At 41.9% G+C, this 20055-nt stretch overlaps 1 long non-coding RNA gene across 1 annotated transcript; it reads left to right on the forward strand.

Annotated features, from left to right (window-relative positions):
* The first annotated feature begins 833 nt into the window (after positions 1–833).
* Positions 834–18816, forward strand: LOC142057075 (uncharacterized). The gene is made up of 3 exons (XR_012660530.1): positions 834–1110; positions 2421–2519; positions 15635–18816. It is a non-coding gene; the product is annotated as an uncharacterized LOC142057075 (long non-coding RNA).
* Positions 18817–20055: the final 1239 nt, after the last annotated feature.

Genomic DNA, 20055 nt, shown 5'->3' on the forward strand with positions numbered 1-20055 from the left:
GGTCTATCTCCCTCTCACACTCCCTGATGCTCCTTACCCTTCCCACTTCCTCCCTCAGCTCTGCCACCAGGCTGAGCAGATCATCCACCTGGTCACACCGCAAGCAGCTGCTGTCCCTGCTGCCCTCCGGGACGAGCTCAGGCTCAGGCACCGCCGGCAGCCGGAGACGTGGGCAGCTGCGTGGTTGTGCGGGACCTCCGCCTGGGTCACCACATTCCTTCTGGCGATGGCTTTGGGGCGAGTGGAAGCCATAGCCAGGGCCCCCGCGGCGGGTGACCGCTAGGTGAGGTACCCTTTAGAGCCAGGAAGGGGTCTGCGCCCTGCGCGCGCGAACCGCCGCGCCGCGCCCCGCCGCGCCGCGCTCCCGCCGGCCGCTCGTGCGCGTGAGGGGGTCCGGCCGCCGCCACTCGTGCCCCCGCCGACGCCGAGGCAGGGCTGCCGATCCTCGGAGGCTGGCTGCTTCCCGCCCGGGGGGGCTGGGCTACCCCGTCTATCCCTGCGCTTTTGCCTTCGCGCTTTTGCTGCGTTGGGAAGGGCCCCGCGGCGCGATCGTCCGCTCCGGCGCCCTTCGCCGAATGAGACATGACCGACCCCCATTCCAGAAGCTCAGCAGCCGCCCCTCCCTGGCCCGCGGGACCAGCCGGCGGAAGCGCCCGGCTTCCCCGCCGAGCTCCTTCCGTCCCTCCGCTGGCTTCTAGTTCTGTTAGTTAAGCCAGTACCTTCCCAAATCATTAGAGAAGCACAAGAACATGTCTAAGCTGTGGGACCTTGAAACCAAGTGCGGAAGAAGAAAGGAAACTGTGTGGGCGTGTGCGTGTGTGCGGGTGTGTGTGTGTGTGTGTGTGTGTGTGTGTGTGTAGGCGTGGAGGGGGGACATTTACAAATGCAACAACCTGTGTGTAATGTGACCTGCCTGCCCGAGTTGTTCACTTCTCTGAGTGCCACAGCTTCACTGCCAGCTGCCTTCCGTTATTGTAAAAGGAGAGAGACCACCCTAAGGAAAGGCATCCCCTGCAGAACCAGCATGGGCTGAAGTTTGCTTCCCACCTATGTGTGTGGTGCACCGACCATCCAGCCATGCTGCAAAGGCTTTTTGCAGTGAGCGGTTAGGTATGTGTTTGCATGTGTCAAGAATAATGAATGGTGATTCACTTTCTAACTTAATTGATTTGCTACTTGAATATAAACATTTTATGCTGCCAGATGGGCTCCACCAGTTGACCATAAGCTGAAAGCAGTTGCAGGCTACTTTTGCTTTCCTGGGTGCCTTTGCTATTGAATTTCTGTAAATAAGTAGAAAACAAAACTATTTCAGAACAAGCTAAAGCCTTGCCTATAATTATATTAGAGATGGAAGATCTGCTTTTGGTGATCTCAAGGTCTGTATTGCCAATATCTAAAGAGAATGGTGGAATAAATGTGTCATCATCACTAAATCTCCCACTCTACTCAGCGCTTGTCAGGCCACACCTGGAGTACTGTGTACAGTTCTGGTCCCCTCTATACAAAAAGGATGTGGACAGGCTGGAGGGGGTCCAGAGAAGGGCCACCAGGATGATCAAAGGACTGGGAAGCCTGGCATACAAGGATAGGCTGGGAGAGCTGGGTTTGTTCAGCCTTGAGCAAAGGAGGCTCAGAGGGGATCTCATCACCATGTACCAGTACTTAAGGGGTAGCTACAAAGAAGATGGAGACTCCGTTTTTCCAAGGGGTCACATGGAGAGGACAAGGGGGAATGGACACAAGTTGCTCTTGAGGAGATTCCAATTGGACTTGAGAGGGATATTTTTCACAGTGAGAACAGTCAACCGTTGGAATAATCTCCCCAGGGAAGTGGTTGACTCGGCCACATTAGACACTTTTAAGATTTGGCTGGACAGGGTGCTGGGCCATCTTGTCTAGACTGCACTCTTCCTAGGAAGGTTGGACTAGATGATCCCTGAGGTCCCTTCCAACCTGTGATTCTGTGATTCTGTGAAATTAATTTCATATTCTTCCCCAAACAGTACTATCAGGACAATGAACTGCCTTTCCAGGAAATCAGAATTACCAGTTCCCACCTTGAAAATCTCAGATAACAAGGTCCAAGGCACATGCAGGGAGGGCGGAGAAGCCTCAGGTCCAGATCCTCTGGAATAATATTGTGTTCATTGGGAGATACCTCATAAAAAATTGAGTATGAAGCATGAAGCTTTCTCAGCAGAAAATCATGGCTAGAAGAAACATGCTTGGGGAAGATACAAATGGAGTTTAATGAGACAGGCAGGGGCTGAAGTGTAGGGATCTTTGCTATGGGGGATATAGACTATTCTTCTGTAAAGGTGAGAGGTGCCTTTTAATCTTGAACTAGAACTTATCTGCACTTGACAGGGGAGTCATTTTAAGGGCTCAAAACAATATCAATTTTGCTTTCTCCTAAGAGAACACACACTCATCCAGAGAGATGCTTGGAGGAGGGGACAAAGCAGTTAGTAAGAACAGAAAGATCTAAGAACAAGAGGTGATCAACAAAGTAATAGGTAAGAGTCATTATTCCTCTAGCTTCCTGGATACCTGAAGTTGGTAAACAAGTAACTTGAAAATCATTTTATTCATTGTAGGCCATCATAATTTGAAAAGGTGCTAAACATGGCAGTAAGTACAACTATTGTTGAGAGAACAGATTTTGCAGTTTAGTAAGAGACTTATTGAACTCCAACATTAATTACTCAAAGGGTAATTTGAAGGGTTCAATAACTTATTAAGAAAATACATATATTGGGGCTGTGCATGCAAGAAAAACAGGAGAGAAGTAGTACATCAGATAGGAGAGAAGTAGCATGTCTGCTACGCCTTCACATTAGTAACACTTTTAATAAATTATCACTAAAATTTTAGAAAAACTTTTGCTTTGAAATCAATTGGAATGTGACAAAACTATAGCTTGACATAAAGCAAGTATCAATGTCTTCTTGTTAAGACAACAATATCTTGTGTGAGGTTCCCCAGGAGTCTCACAGCCTGTCTCACAGTTATTAAGAACCTGGATGATGGAATGAAGAATATATGTATTACGTCTGCAGACAATGTCATGCTGGAAGGATCTGGTAGCTCCCCTGAAGTTAAAGCTTAGATGTAGTGTAGGGAGAGCCTACTTTTCCTTTTAGCCAGCAGGTTGTAACACATCTGAGAGAGACATCGCTATGATAACGGAACTGTGTTGCTGTGTGCTTGTATGTAAGGATACTTGTCCTCAGCTCACACGAAACACACGTGATGAGGAGCATGATGTCTAACATGGAGGAAGGGAGAGGAAAGATTTCAAAAGCCAAACTGTGTTATACTCAGGTTGCTCCTTTGTAAGTTTGGCAAAGCTTACACTGAAAACGGTTTCACCTTAAGGAAGCAGAAATCACTGAGGAGCTATGAGGACAATAGAGGTATAAGCTCCATCTCCAGCACAGAGATTTTCTTGCTCCTGTGCTTTTACCTATTCATGTTGATTTAGATATAAAGATGCATATCTGAGAAGCCACATTTATAAAATACAAGGCAAGAATGAGGAGGTGAGAGGAAAACAACAATAACAACCTGGCATAATACAGAGGGGACAAATAACCACACAGTGTCAAGTCCCACTCATTTCTAATTTTCTGATAAGAATGGGAGCAGGTGATTAGATTTGCAGGTGCACTGCTGCTACCAACAGCAGATATGCATTCTCAGAATGAAGGAAGGTTTGAGGTTTACTCATACGGACATATTTAAGATGTAGAGAGAAATCAGAACACAGTGGAAAGGGAAGGATGGTACCACCGCTGCCATTCAGAACTGGACACCCCAGAGGAGTCAAAATTTACACAGGACAACCTATTTAGAAGAAAGTGTTGATGTGCAGTAGGGAAAAGAGAGCACTTGGCAGTTCTGTATTTAATCACCATTCAGACTGGAGCAGGACACAGTCACCTGGCAGAAGCACAGGCTCAACCAGAGGCACAGCAAGTCCTGTGACTCAAGCACTTCCCATCCAAATCTCTGCACAGCCCAGGGTCACAGCCTCTCTGCGGCCCTGGGATGAGCTGAGCACAGGGTACCTGCTGGAGGGCTGGACTGCAGCACCCACAGCTCTGCTCATTCCTGCCATACAAGAGTTCAGGCCAGTGCTGAATCTGAAATTATATAAAACTTGTGGAAGTCTGATCTTAGGAGACAGAAGCAGCTACAGAGTTTGCTGAAATTAGAAAACTGCATTTATCTTCTTTCTTTTTTTTTCGAATTGTAGGAAGTCTTATAAGAATGGAGGGATGAGACATAGGCTGAAGCTCTGACTGGGCTAGAAACCTCACAAACACTCTTCTGAGTCCACCAACAGCCTCTAGCTGTACTATTGCACTGCCAAGCCCAAGGAGCTCTCTTTGCTGTGTGGTTTTCTGTACTAATTTCAGTCTTGTGCTGCCAAAATGTGACAAGGGATTTGAGCCATCTCATGTCCCACCAAGAGTCTGAGAAAAGTGAGACCACCTCACCCTGTATTAGATCATTTAGACAAACGGTAAAAACAAGGAAACTGGTAGTGGCTTTTTTCACGTCTCTAGTAATACTACGCTAACATAGAGACTCTGTGGTTGGGGAGGAGTATCCCTTGTTTTATTTTGCTTTGAAAATTATATTTTTAATGATCTTGTTTCACTAGAGGAGAAAAAAAGATTTGCATATTTTTTGGTAGGAGAATAAGTTTTTAGTTGTGTTACCAAAAAGTCAGAATCTTGGTTCTCAAATAAACAAGGACATTTATTCAAAATATTTCATATAATAACAAGCATATTCACATGAAGGGGGAAATAAGCCATCATCTTACCTTTCACTATAACCATGTAATTATTTTTTCCAGATGCACCATTTTACTAAAAGATATATGACTGACAGATGAAAAAAGAGCTACCAATGTTTTGTGTTTCTTTTTCTCCAAAAGGAATAAAAAATTGATGTGAACCCATTGGCTAAAATGGGGTTGGCCATTTATAGAACAATTTTTTACGAGACTAGAATTTCTGTTTCCTTATGTTAAACTTGATTTAAAAAAATGAGCCTTCTCTAAATCTCACTTAAGGGTGATTTCTTTCAAACTAGTGAGATTACAGGCAGCAAATTTCATTGATTCCTTCTAGTCATTAGGTTTAGGCCTGATGAGTGTGGAGGAAACTTCTACTTGCCTGCATAGGCTTTGCAGGAACTTTTGGTTCTCTTCATTTGTTTTTCTGAACACAAAAAGGCTTTCATCATTTTTTTAACTCAGTACCACAATTTAGGCCCCTGAGTAAGGGCAACTGAGCCACACTATGCCCTGCTGTGACAGTTGTGCAGTCCTGGCTGCTGGATGCATAGCTTGGCCATCTCCCAGCTGCACACAACGACAAAATCTGATGTGTTTGATTCCCTGGATTCCTCTGAGAGGACATCCCAACATGGGCACTGAGGGAGCCTGGGTGGGCTAGTCTGGATGATCAGGGGACCAGGACTACCCAAGCTGCAATGTAGACATAACCATGGCGCCCACATTACTGCCCTCTCACTTACATTATCTGAGTCCTAGCACAACTGAAGCATTTCCACATGGCTCTGGGCAAGAAGGTGGCATGATGCATCTTTGCCATCCTGAAACACTATTGAGTAACACACATCAGTATAAACATGACCAAAACATCCATGACCTTGGGAGGAAGTTCCTGTGAGCACAAACTTCTCCCTGTGACTTCATACTTCATACAGACCACAGGGTCAGATCTGAAAACTTTATTTATGCTGCTCAATGTGGAGTCCAAATGTTCAGCACTTGCCAGGAATGCTCTCTGCAAACAGCTCTTGAGCCTTCACACTGTGACTTTCTGACCTTTCTTCTGTATTTCCCTTAATTTTTTCTTTGAAGTGCAATTTGCATCACAGGCAGCAGTGGGAAGCTGAGAATTCACAGATCCCACAGATTTAATGTTAGTTTGCTTGGGAAAAGGATGGAGCAAAAATTGCCTAAAAACTAAATAAGCACTTTCAGATTAATAAATATTAATAGCGAAGCTTTGCACTTATAGAGCAGCTTCCATCTGGAGGTCTTGCCTGGCTTCATGAATATTAACAATCCAGTTCCACCAAAATCTATCAGAATATTTCCACTGGGAGTCTATGAAAATGGGTCTTGGTGTTGGGTTTTTTTTTTTGTTATTGTTATTTTTTACCCCTTCTTCTGACTCATAGTAATCCTGTTCTTCCTTGGATCTTGTCAGGCATTAGAGCACGTGCCCTACACAGCCTCCATCTGAACATCTCTCCTTGATTTGTGAGCTTAATTGGCCCCTGAAGTGATTATTTTTTCAAGAGGTGGTGACTCCATATGTGTTTGTTTTTCCCCTCCTCTGCAAGCACGAGGGACAGCAGGTCAGAAAAGCGTTATCATCAGAAACAAGCATATCAGTTTCATCTGGAAGTGTAGGCTGTTCCTGAAAGTAGGTTTCAAAGCCCTTCTCTTATTTCCTGCACCCGGCTACCTGTTAACTATTTCTCTGCTGCCAGCAGTCCCCTGTGTTACAGAAGGACTCTGATCAGAAGCAGCATTACAATGAACATGAATCAGGTCTTCATTAAAAGAGTGCTCAAAATGAGAGGGTAGAGGTGATGTAGCACTGTGAAAGGAATCATACCTGTCAAAATTGTCGATTTTTTTTTTTTTTTTTTTTCTTGACTTTGCCTGATGGCAACACTTCTGTGAAGAGTCAAAACCCTACACTGCAAGCTGGCTGGATGTACACCTCTGGGAGAGTCACAAGATCCCGTATAATTCCAAGGCATCACCAGAGGCAGAGCTGCTGCCTCCCATGACACAAGGTGACATTTAAGTCATGAAGTCAGCAGGAGCCCAGAGCTGCCACCTCATATAGAAGCCAAATTTGGTCAGTCAAATAACATCTGTTTTCCCATTAGGGTACTCATGCAGGTTACTTGCTTAATTTACTCTGTCTTACCTTTTTTCTTACTTCCTCAAATATTAATTCATTGAATAATTTCTCTCTGGGTACCCACAGTGCCAAAAGAAAGACTAGTATAACTCTGTGGAGAGGGAATTTTCTGCAGTCTAGTTTGCTGTTGAAGAAGTGTTTGCTTTGTTTTCATTCCATGGATCCAACCACTGCTCTAGACCATGACACACTGCTGGAGACTTTTCTGGTTTTGCAGTTTCCTATGGACAGTATCTGGTTTTTAAAATCTTTTAAAAGACTTTTGGATTTTTGGTATTAATTTTAAACAATTTGTTCCTTTCATGCTTGATTTACTTTATGGAAGCATAAATACTGGAGATCGGATGTTAGCAGAGAAGATTGTTTTCTTTTCTCCCACTTTCCTCACCTCTAAATGAAGAAACACGTGGTCAAGTAACAAGTTCATAGGATGACTTGGCAGTTATTTTGGAAAATAGGAAAATAATGAAGAAAGGAGTATATTTGTTTAAAAAGTCAAACAAATCGTGACTCGTGCATTCAGACAGGAATCTAAGATTCAACCTTGATTTAAAAAAACACATGCAAAACACCATTGTGGAGTACTCCAATTCATCATGCTTTTAAAACAGAAAAAAAAATCAAAGAAATTTAATATAAGTCTTTTTAATAAATCAATTCTGCACCACAAAAGCCAGAATGCTATCACTGTTTGCAAGGTATCCAAGCCTATAATGTGGCTCAGAAGCCAATATCCTTGCTAATAAGGAGAGAGTGGGAGGATCATTTCAGTTGCCTTGTCCTCAGTGCTTTGTGTTATGGTTTTGTCCTGAAAAAAATTATTTCACAAGTGAGCTGTTGAAGTAAATTGCCTTTAAATGACATAAAATATGAATTCTAAACAGGACCTTCGCAGTTTAAAGGAGAAAGTTAGGTTCAGTTCTTTCTTTCTTGTATCTGAAAGCCTTGATTATCTTGTGGAACAACACACATGCAATATAAATGCTACAACATCTTTGTTTCCTTAGATATTTTGCAGATTGACTCAGTATAAAGTCAATCCATCCTCAGCTAATACTCAAGTTGAGCCTAAGGGGTGAAATTTTGTGCTAATTTTCTACAGGATCTTCCATGCCTGAGGTTTACCTCTAAGTACTTTACCATCAATCACCTGTCAAAAGTGATTATTATATTTTATCAAGTGTTAGCTAAAACCAAGGCACTCATTGCTACCGGAACAGCACACAACCTCCAAAGAGGGGTTAAATGATCTGTGCTTGTTTAGTCTAGGAAAAAGGAGGCTAAGAGGCTTGCTGGCCGTGGTCACTATCTGCTTTTATTGCGATACCTGCCTTGTCTTCTTTGAAACAGGAACAGCAGCACAAACGTACTGGGACCACAGGCCAGTCCCTCAGGTAAGTGTCAGAGGTCCAGAGTCACAGACAACACAACTCAGCCAACCTGACCTATTCGTTCCTTCTGCCAGCTCAAACTGCCACCATTAATTCACACCAGATAGCAGTCAGAGCAAGGAAGTCATTGCACAAAGACCGGCCATCAGCTGCCAGGCACTAGCAATGCTTGATTCCTACCTGACCCAACTCATTTCCTAGATATAAAAGAGTTTGCACTTCACTGACTCTTCTGTGAGCTAGGCTGTCCTGCCTTACAATCCCGCCTAGAAATATAAATAGCTTTACAATAACACATTTTTTTAACTGCTCAGGATTTGACTTCTGACATTGATAACATGAGAGAAGAGGCAGTCTTACACAAAAGTAAACAGCCTGAACCTTCTGAAAAGGGAATGTGCTGCTGAAATTTTACTGTTAAGTTCATACCACAGCACCCAGTTTATGTACTTCTCTCTTCTGTCAGAATAACATTCTCCTCACCCTTCCCAGGTGCCCTGGTGAGTTTGTAGGGATTCCTCTACAAGGGTCATATTTTTTTTCCTTTTTCCTTTCTTTTTTTTTCTCATCTTTTCCTTTTTTCAAAAGAAAGAAAAGAAGACACAAAGCAGCTGAGTGTCATTCAGATGCCAGGACCTCTCTTTTAGTCCCCCACTGGGACATTTAGGCTCACATTCCTCCCTAGACTTCCTTTTCCTATACCTCTGCAGTCTCATTTTAGCCACAACCACCATCTTCTGTCACAAAGTATGGATTTTCAGCCCTTTTGCTAAAGCAGCACTAGCATCAGCCACTGGGACCAGGGAGATTCCTTCTTCCCAGTCAGGGTTAGCAAGAGCAGGAGTGCTGTAGCCCTGATTAGTTGTGACAGAAAATGCTCCCAAGCGAGGGAAAGAGCAAAAGAGAGGGTGCCAGGACCAGGTCTTTGCTGGAACATATTTTCCTTCCTATAACACAATCCCTTGAGACCAGGGTTGTGGGTATGCAGTGTGTGGCATCCTCTTCCTCCACTGTGCTTATGCAGGGTTTGCTCACCCCCATGGGCATCAAAACTAAAATCTCCCCCTGCAAGCCTTTGTGGTGAGTCACCCATCTACCTAATGCTTAGATGTGCATCGCAGGCTACCTGAAAGTCTCCCATGCAATAGAGGCAAGTTTATCTTTCTGATCCTGGCCTTTTGGCTGTTGAAAGATATCTTGTGCTACAGTGCAGTGTCAGAGGGACATACTTCTCCCAGCACACTTCTGATTCGTGAGAGGACAGTCTTTGCAACAGAAGCTGAGGACTTAAGCAATATCTTTTCCCCTGCTGGTGACCAGAACTCTTGTTCTTAATGCTGCTTACAGATATTCATCTCTTGCACAAAATTGTCTTATCTCACTCCCATAAAGGAGACTGTCTGAGATGCACCTGGGAGCACTGGAGATGAATACATGTTTATCTGAGCCTGCGTCTTTCAGGATGCCTTAGCTCAGAGATAGGGGAAGGATGCTAGACCTTTTGTTTTCTCTTGTGACAAAAAATCCAGGCTCTGGGAGGGGCTGAGAGACTTTAAACAAGAAGTAAGAAAGCTTGAGGGAATGGAAAGAGTTCTCACTTTTTTCTTGAGGATAAGAAACCAGGAACAGAAGGAAGTGGAACCGGGTGAAAAGGAAAAGAGTAAACAGGTATGGTGGGCAGTGGAGAGAGGTAATGAAACAAGGCCAGAGACAAGAATGGAGAAAAGGAAAAGGAGATAGTTTTACAGAAAGAAAGTGCAGGTCTAAATTCTGCAAGCCATTATCTCCTGCTGTAGGAAAATATCTAAAGAGCAAACAAAAAACAAAGACACTGTGATATCCCCCTCAGGATGTCTTCCAGCAGAAGGCTGTATGGGGCTGCGTCAGTAATGAGCCGCTGTCCTGCATGAGCAGGGATGTGGTTGTGCAGGAAGCCCAGCATATCCCTAGGAAGACAGGATGACCGCACATCTGGTCACCCTGGTGTTTTGGTCCTGATATTGACTGGGGTCCGAGAGCTGCACAGGGAAGAAATTGTAAGGATATTTTTGGCTCTCTGTCTAGCTGGTTATCCAGGCACTGCTGTCTCCTTCCTCTTGCTCTTCCTGGAAATCAGGAGCCCAGCAGTGGCTGCTGAGGATTCCTTCCTGCCTCAACGATTGCAAAGCTCCCCTCAGTGGGGTATAAGAGGAGACAAAGAAGCAAGTGCAAGTGTTAGGGATCCCAGGACATCATCCTGACCTCTTCCTTTCCTTTCCCATGGAGATGATTCCAGCTGCTGTTCTTAGTCTGTTTTAGCTTCAGGCTCCTTGTATTTGGGTCTCACCATGATAAAAGTTAGGGCTTCCAGTTCAAGTACAAAGAAAAGAAGGGGCAAATAGTAATAATACTAATAATAGCAATAATAATAATTTGGAAGATGTTATATGGTGCAGAATGAGTCAGCGGTAGAGAGCAGGAGATGAAAAGAGGGCAGGAAAACATTCTGATGTGCTTTTAAATGCCAAGGCCTGAGATAATCAGGCTTTTTCCCAGGGATTTTTGCTATCTTTCTGCTTCAGTTGCATTGTGTTTTCTTCTCAATGCAAATACAAAACTCAGAGTTCCTGCTGACATGGAGGGATTCTTCAAAATAAATGCTAATTTAATCTGTCTCACCTCCCAGAGACAGGCTCTCATTTTGAACACAGTTTGTGATAGTTCCCAGTTTCACCCTCTAAACCACAGAACACACTAATGCAAGCTACAGCCTGGAAAGAGAAACATCCACTTCTAAATTAAGGCTTTAAAATACTCTCCACAAGTACTTAAAAAGAAGCACGAGATTTGTGTTATTCTCATTATTATTACTTAATACATATCCAGGAATCTAATCCAACATGTCACCCTGCCTTGCAACATTGAAGTCCGTCAAACTAAACTAATTAACCAAGTGGAATTAATTAATTCCTTTGATACTACCCAGTTTGAGAACTGAGTGTTTGGGTTTTTTCAAACCTTCAAACTGGCAGCTGGGAGAAATTATTTCTTTTAAACAAATATGCAAATGAAAAAATGATCATGCTGAAAATAGTATTTTTTCTGTCTTGATCTAAGATTACTTAGGCTTCCTTCTCATTTTGTGATTTTTTCCTATTATTATCTTTTTCTCTCTTTACCATTCTAGATGTCGGGGTAGAATATAAACATTATTTCAGGCCCAAATTAAGCCAAGGTAAAATGTTTTTAAAAGTATCTAGGTATGGAATTAGTAGGACTAAGAAAGGACTAAGGAGCCCTTTTCTTCTCCATTAACACTGGCTCTCACATCACACAGTATTGTCGTTGTCAAGCGACTACATAGCCCTTTAGACTGGAACTACATTTTGGTCCTGTTACCTCTTATCTTGGCTCTGTGACCATGGAAAACAGCAGCTTGATATGTGTTTGTATATTTGTGATCATTTCTCCACTCAGACATCTTTTCTTTAGGCCAAGGGACTAAATCACCATTTTTTCCTCCCAACATTTTATCACAGGTCATGTTAACAACAGCAGTGATCATTCGCTCAGTCTGCCCTGAACTCTCTTCAATTGCTTCACACCTTTCCTGTAGTGTAGCGTAGAAAGCTATACTGCTGTATGGTAGTTCATCTAAAGCCTTGTCAATGCTCAGATAACTTTCTGTATTTTACAGGTGATGCTCCTGCTTATATGTTTGCTTTTCCCATGACATCATGAACATGACATGTCATGTTCAACTGTTATAACTCTTCAGCTGTCTGAACAACTGCTACCTATCCCCCACGTTCTGTTTGTTCACTTGATTCTTCCTTTCTCACTCTGGTGAGAAATACTTTCTGTTTCTATATTATGTCATCCCAGATCTTCCCCAGCCATGTCTCCAACATACCAGAACTAGTCTGAATTCTTATCTTCTTGTCCAGTGTCTTTGCAAGTCCCTCCCAGGTTACACTCTGCAGTTTTAATAAACATAATTTCTATTGCATCAGACAGGTTATTAATGAAAAAGTTTAAAGATTTGGGCTATAGGCCTGCAGAATTACATGCAAAATATTATTCTGTTTGAAGATGGAATCACTGGATTGCTACTTTTTCTCTCAGTTGACACCCACTGCATATCAGTTCCATCATAACAGCTCCCCTTCCTCAATGTTCTTTTGCTGTCTCAAAGAGTCCCTGTGTATCCCTTCCCCAATACTACATTTTTTTCACAAGTGAAAGCAGAAGACAGGAACAGGAAAATGCCCTACGAGGTTTGACTAGTCAGTGTTTCTCAATGCCTGCCCACAAGTCTGCTGGACCCAATTTCTCCTGCTTCTTCACTTTGCTGCTAGGCTGTTACAAAGTGCACAAAGCATCTTCTTGTTTTTCCTGGGGCCTGGAAAAATACATCTTCCTATTAAAGAACATAAATAGCTTCCTAGTATTGTCCCACCAATGATGAACCTAGTAATTTCCTTCTTCCTGAATGTACAAAAATATTTGTCCAGCCATGCCAGATTCCCCCTGTCTTGTTATTCATGGATTATTGTGACGCACTCCTTGGGGGGAAACAACTAAAACCAAAAATCTAGTCCAGATACATCTAGAAAACTGAGCAGAAAAAAGAATCAAAGTCTAGACTATTCAAAGATACCTAATCCAATAAAATCCTTTTTTATTGTAATCTACCAGTCACTGTGGTTTTATTATGACTAATAGATTTGCACATATAAACTTGTGAATCCTAGCTAACATTTCCAGACCACATTCAGACCACCTACTGCAGCATCTAACATAGATTTAGTCTATATTATGATATCTATTGCCAAAAAGCAATGAGCAATATAGACACAGATGGTGAGAGTCACATCGCAGATGGTGGGATGCATTTCACCTAACTTGTAAAGTCTTCAGGGTTGGCATCCATATCTAAAGTAGGTAGTCTAGACACCCTTTATGGAGAGTAGCCAGAAATAGGAATTTCTCAGTTGCAATTTGTCACAGCCTAAATTACATGTTTAAAAAGGATTAGATGAATCATAGCCTGGAAACACCTATTGCTTTCCCTTAAGTCATAAAAGGAATCAACACGATCACTATATCTGCCAATATTGCACATATTCAAACTTGGAAAAGAAGAATCTTAGTGGAAAGCTTGAAGCTGACATATCCCAGACAATCCACAGACAGAAACAAAAGTTGTGTCCAGGTTATTGTCACATCTTGTCCTACTTTTCTTTGCTGACCTGATGGGAATATACATGGCCCCTGGAATTGCTACTATTCCCTGGGACCTGGAGGCTGTATTAAGGGCTGAAGCCGCTTACCTTTGTGCTAAACGTCAGCAAAGTGGTGAGACCCAGCTGGATAATGTGACCATTCCAACTTTCAAAACTGGGTCACAGGAGACAAAACATTAATTTTAAGTTCATATGACTAACTTTTCTCTAAGAAGCAACCTTCTGAGTTGCTAACTTAAGTTGAAGTGATGTGTTACCAGGAAAGTAAAGGCATTTATCAGGCAAAGATCTTTAAGAGTACATCACTTAAAAATAACATAATGCATGGCTTTGAAGGAATAGTACAGCATCCTTGGAAGTGCAGGGAAATGGATGTGACTTATACAGGTTTTAGCAGGATCTTTAAGACATCAGTAGGCATAGGCAAGTGGCGATCAAGATCAGAGAAAGCAGGGGGAAAAGGACCAGGGGGCTTAGTATGCAGAAGACCAAAGATGTAACATTTAAGCATTGCAAGTACACAGAAATAATTGCTGGTAAAGACGGCATGAGGATGTAGAAAAACACGAGGGGTCTGTCATTATTTATTCATGCTTTTCTTAGGCTTGATTCTGGATCAGTACAATTAATGGCAGCTCTTTGGAAAAAATGGGATTTGGTCAGGATATGCAGGATCGGACTCTCAGTTTGGAGAAGCCAAACCTTAAGTGTACTAGTTGAAACAATTAAAATATCAGATAATTGCAAAGGGTACTCGCTAGCTGGGGAACAACAAGCTGATGAAGAGACAGATTTCCAAGGTTTCAGAAAGCATATGGCAATACATCAGAAGAAAGTAGACAAACAAGCCCTCAATTAAGCAAACCCCTCAGTTTCTTTTAAAGAAACTGGTGAGGCTCTGAACAAGCAATAAAATAACTACAGCCTAATCGATATTTTTGTGTTACATATATACAGAACCATTAACAGCATCCAACACAGAGCCAGGCCTCAATAACTAACAGACAATGATGAATGAACAGATAGAGGAAGAACAGACTTATGGTCCAAAACACGGAAAGGCTCCAAAAAGCTCAGGAGAATAAACATGTTGAATTTAGGAAGGAAACTGCTAGGTGATTTCACTACCGTTTCAGATACCTTAAGGCAAAGTGCAGCTCTTTAGAATGATCCAACTAGTTTGTCTCTGGGAATCCATTTAAATATCGGTCCTTCCTTTCATGGATCATCTCCAAAAAAAGTACAGGAAGCAAAGATCTGCTGTTTAAAAGTTTGTCTACTTCAACAGGAAAAAACAATAAGATGGTCTCTCATTTCCAAGGACATCTTGAAAGCAGGCAGCAAGCACTCGTCTTGCTTCACTAAATGGATAACACATTAGAGAATCCAGAAGAAACATAAAAAAAAGCTTCAGCACTCCTTTTGTTTTGGGACTTTTCCTTTGTGCATCTTTCTGACCAGATATTTAACATTGTTCCCTATCAAGTGGCTGCGTATTCTACTGTGTTAAAGGCAGATCCTTCAGCTTTTGCAAATTTTAATGGCTGTTAGCATGGTGCTAAGCTACCACAGTGCAAATGTACGTCTATGAACATGACTGATTTGCAGCCAGTCAGGTGAGATACGAGTGTGCAGATTGCATTTCAGTCTTCAGCACTTAGAGGGGTTGAACTGTGTAACACATGCTAAGAGATGCTGGCTGTTGTTCTGGCCTCTAGATTATGATACCACAAGAAAGAACAAGTCTTCCAGAAGCGGAACTTAGTCCCATTGTGAATGTGATGTGTTGGACCTCCATATGCAGAAAAGTAGGAGAAATATTTGGGTGACTGATGCGCATATACAACTATCCTTCTGCATGCATAAAGTGTGTAATAACATTCATTTCATTTGCATGTTATATCCTAATTGACTATTGTATCAGCATACCTCACAGGCAAAGTGATGTATTTTTGCCATATTTACAGACCTAATCATACCCTCAAAGTTTTCAGTGATTTGGTGTCTTGTTATTTATTTCTTTTCTCTTCAGATGTTTCTGCACAGACAGGAATTACAGGAATTTCTAACTGTTTGCTATAGAGTTATCAAGAACCAAGAGTTTTAAAAACAGGAAAAATATTTATCATAGGAAAAGGAGGAATCAAAGACATTTCCAAAGGCAAATTATGATTCAGACTTTTTGCCAGGACAGTTTTTATTGGTACACTTAGATAAGCAATAACATAACTATATATTAAAATCTATAACAGGTTCCTCTACATAAAGGAATAATAAAATATCTACCTTGACCTTAACAAAGCAACCTTTTTCTAGTGAAGGCATCCACCAGCAGCAGTCTGGATTCATCATTGATATTGCTCGTTTGGAGGTCTCCTTTCTGTGAAAATGCTCCCCGTGACAGTTCATCTGCGTTGGTCTCCATCTTTTTCTTCATTGTCTCCCAAGGATATATTCTGCTTCTGGTGAAATGCATGCATACAGCTCAGACCTTGGAAGCCTTCTGGCAAATCATCACCTGCACTACAGTACAAAGAGTTTTCCAAGAGGGTGCCATTTGGTTCCAGAGTCTGCAGCCCTGTCCTGGGGCACACGGCACCACTTTGATACAAGCTTCTTCCAGAAACTTCAGTAGAATTGCACATCATATAATTCAAAGTGAGTGAATTTAATAACAGGTGCCCTCAGCTTTGAAAACAGGTGCCTCATAAATAGCATCCAGACATTAGAAAACCCAAGGACTCCTGAGGACCTCACAAAGCATAAAAGGAAGCAGCATTAATACATGTTTTGGAGGAATCTGGTGCCAAAAGAAGAGCAGATATTAAAAGCAAACATCGGGGGTGGGAGGTGGGGGAAGAAGTGTTTTGAATAGTTGCTAAAGGGTTAGGCATTGGGGAGCTATAAAACTTCCTCAGCCATTCTTGTTGCTACTGTTTTCCTACATTGTCACTAATACCCAAGCTACTGTAGTAATTTAATTTTACTTTATTGCACTGCTTTTCCAGCCCTTCTAATGAGATAAACATTTCTGACAGTGTTGAAACTTGAGGTGACAACAATTTGCAGACCAGAACAGACTAGACACAGAGTATGAACTACACAAGTTGTAAATAAAAAGGAAGAGAGGAAAAAAAGAATATATTTTGCATTCCTTGGAGCCAGACCAGAGAATAAGGACCCCAGTTCTCACTGCTGAGAGGTATTTGAGATAGTGGGGAGTTGGCTCAGATCATGACTACCCATAAAGTTTGGCTTCAAGACAAAACTGGCTTTCTGATTACGTTATGCAGGAGGATGGCTGCCTTTGTGGTTCACGTACTTGAACTGTGCTCAGGAGGATGACCAGTTTGAACCTCGTGGGTGACCTTTTACAGGAGACATAGAAAATGCCTACTTTGTGCAAGGAGGGTGTGGCATGAAAGGTAGTTTATGTAGTAGTACTATGTCCAGAAGCAATACAGCTGTGGAAGTACAGAGCTTTGCCAGGGCTGCTTTCCTTTCTAGAGGAGCTCCACACAGTACTGGCACAGCTATCCTGCTTCCTGACACCCTGAACAACAGAGACAGACAGACCATCTCGTTCGGAGGTAGCTTGGTTTACGTTTTTGCACCTTACAGAACAGCCATCGTCTCTCTCTGCTCATCCTTTGCCTGTTCCTAAACAAAATCATTTCTTTCCCACTCCTTTATCTGGAGATCTGTCCCACTTCATCTTTGTTCTGCAATATTACCTAATTTCCTAGTGTTTACTACAATACTACATACTACAGTACTTCAACTACTATTACTTTTTATCTTGTTACCTTTTACTAAATCATATGATTATCTCCTACTTCTCACTTTCATGCACCAAACCATCCTTGACCACTTTGTTTGCTATATGTTTTGTCAGCATAACTTTTGTTGGTAATGCCACACCCTTTTAAGAGCATTTTGGGAAAGTAACAACAAGCAGGTCATTTTTTGTAAAGCACATTTTATCACACCAGGGAAGAAGAGGTTACATTGCAAGGACAAATGTGCCATGATTTCCAGGGGCACCTATCCATTTAGAAGCCATAACTGCAGGTGAAAGAGAGCTTGTGGCATCGCCCTGACGTCCACAGCAGGGTAGCAGAGAAAGCCTGTAGTGAATGACTCTACAGTGAGAAACTTTGATGACTTGGGCTCATGCTGAGAAAAGTAGTTGTGCTGAAGTAATACAATAAAGTAGAAAACAATATATCCTCCTACTCAATTTTTCTTTCTGGGTAGTTTTTAAGTATTCTGAACCCCAGGTCAGAATCTGCTGTATTTCCAACTGAGCTCCATCGTTTTACATCAGTCAAGAATTTGGCCTTCTCTCTTTTGCGCAGGGAAGGGTTATATTAAATTTAACACCTAATATCACTCTCAGTTACACAGTGATAAGTCTGAAGTTACTCTATGCTTTTGAGCTCAAAGTACTGAGCGCAAATCCAATAGGTTTATTCCACTTTTACAGTGAAATAACAGAAAATAAGATGTGCTTCGGGACATTAAGACCAGAAGTAACATACAGTAAAAGGAATAATCTTGGAAATAAATTATTGGGATTGTAAAAATACAAGAAATAAAAATCTCCATAGGCAAGGAGAGAAGAGTTAAGACGCTCTGCCTGGAATTGCAATCTATTTTCTTCTCCCGGTAGAAGCTGTCCTGGACCAGATATGCCAGCTGCTGTCTCTGATATATGTCTCCTGCTTCCCCATATGCTTCAAGTATATGCTTGCCTATCACTCTGCAGTCAGCCAGCAGCTTTAAAATGTCACACTGATAGCTTTCTTGGTGACACTCCCCACCCTCTGTGCTCATGACTTAATTTGTAGGTCTCAAGTCTACTTATATACACATGAAGACAGAACCAAGGAGGTGGTTTACAATGAATTTCTTGAGCAGTGCTACAACAGCGAACGCTGGAGTGAGCTAATACATATGATTTCATTGGCCTGTGGCCTGTAGGGACAGAAGAGACATCACAATCATATCGTCAGATACTCTGCCCTTTACAGACCATAGATTTTTCATTGGCTGATTCACAGATTAATATCTTCAAGGTCACTCAGGCCACAGAATGATATTGAACTAATAACTTCTGTTTGACTCATAAATCTTCCAGCAAGGTTTCTGTAAGGCTTCAGGAAATAGAAAAAATCATACTTTTTCTCAGTACTTTGTTCCAAATCTTGACAGTTAAAAAATTGTTTCTTTTTTTCCCGTTTGCATTGTAACAGAGTAAATGCACAATTTTTAACTCTCATTAAACTTTACTCCATTGGATTCAAAACCCTTTTTATTACCTGATTTTTTTCTCCCCATGGAGATACTTGCAAGCAATAATCATATTACCTCTTGATTTTCTTTTTGATAAGCTAAACAGAAGTATTTCTGCAGCAAGGCCTTGGCCTTGTATGAATCATAAACCCAGTATACTTGAAGATATCTGCCTTCCATGCTTTCAAAATAGAAAAGAAAAAGCTCCTCCATGATACTGCTTCTTCTTTTCCAAAGTGTTGATGAGACCACAGGAGATAGCTCAAGCCAGCACAGTTCCCAGAAGAGGTGAGGTCAGCCATTGGTTGTTCATCTCGGACTTTTTACAAAGACCTGCAGCTGATGATCTTTTTAGAAATGAAAGGACACATTTAGTTTCAAGCAGTCAAATGGCCTTCCCAGGGAATTCAGTCAGTCTATGTAAGGAGACAAAAGTCCCTGTATAGTTAATGGAGGGAAATTAATTACACCAAAAGGCAACTTAACACACCCAAGAGACGTGCTCCTCCTTCTCTGCTGTAACAGGTAACCTCCATTTCTCCATGGGGTGGTCAGACTGTCTCACACTGAGTGGGTTCCCACATGGACCTCACATCATAGAAACGGTGGGGCACAGCGGAATTCCAAACATGAACCCAAATAAGTCCTGTATAGCAAACATTCTGCATGCACAATGACAAATGCACTATTCAAAACAAATATCTGATAGTGAAAAAGCAACGAAGAACCTAAATTATTTAGCAGCCAGGGTGCTACCCAGAAACCCAGAGTGCTACTAAGGGTTCTTCACCCTGGGACCATGAAATCAGTCATCTCACTTGTCCACAATGAGCTCTAAGCACAGCGCTATGCCATGACCCCAGTGGAGGATAACTTCTCAGCAGAACCAAGAGGTAAAAAAAAGAGTCAGGAGTTATCACTGTCTACCTGTGGCAAACACATCAGTTAAGAGTGAAGTGGACACACAGTGACTTCTCATTGTGTTTGTGTACATTTTACAAGAAGAGACTATGTTGATATAATTTTCAGTCTGACAGATTTGTCCACATTTTAAATTTCAGATTGTAAATTATGTAAGATATTTACCTGATTTAGGTTAAACTATTGTGACTTCTAGATGGAGAAAAGCCCTTCATATCTCAATATTATAGGTGTGTT

This window comes from Phalacrocorax aristotelis, chromosome 5, assembly GCF_949628215.1.
Source record: "Phalacrocorax aristotelis chromosome 5, bGulAri2.1, whole genome shotgun sequence".
Lineage (NCBI taxonomy): Eukaryota > Metazoa > Chordata > Aves > Suliformes > Phalacrocoracidae > Phalacrocorax > Phalacrocorax aristotelis.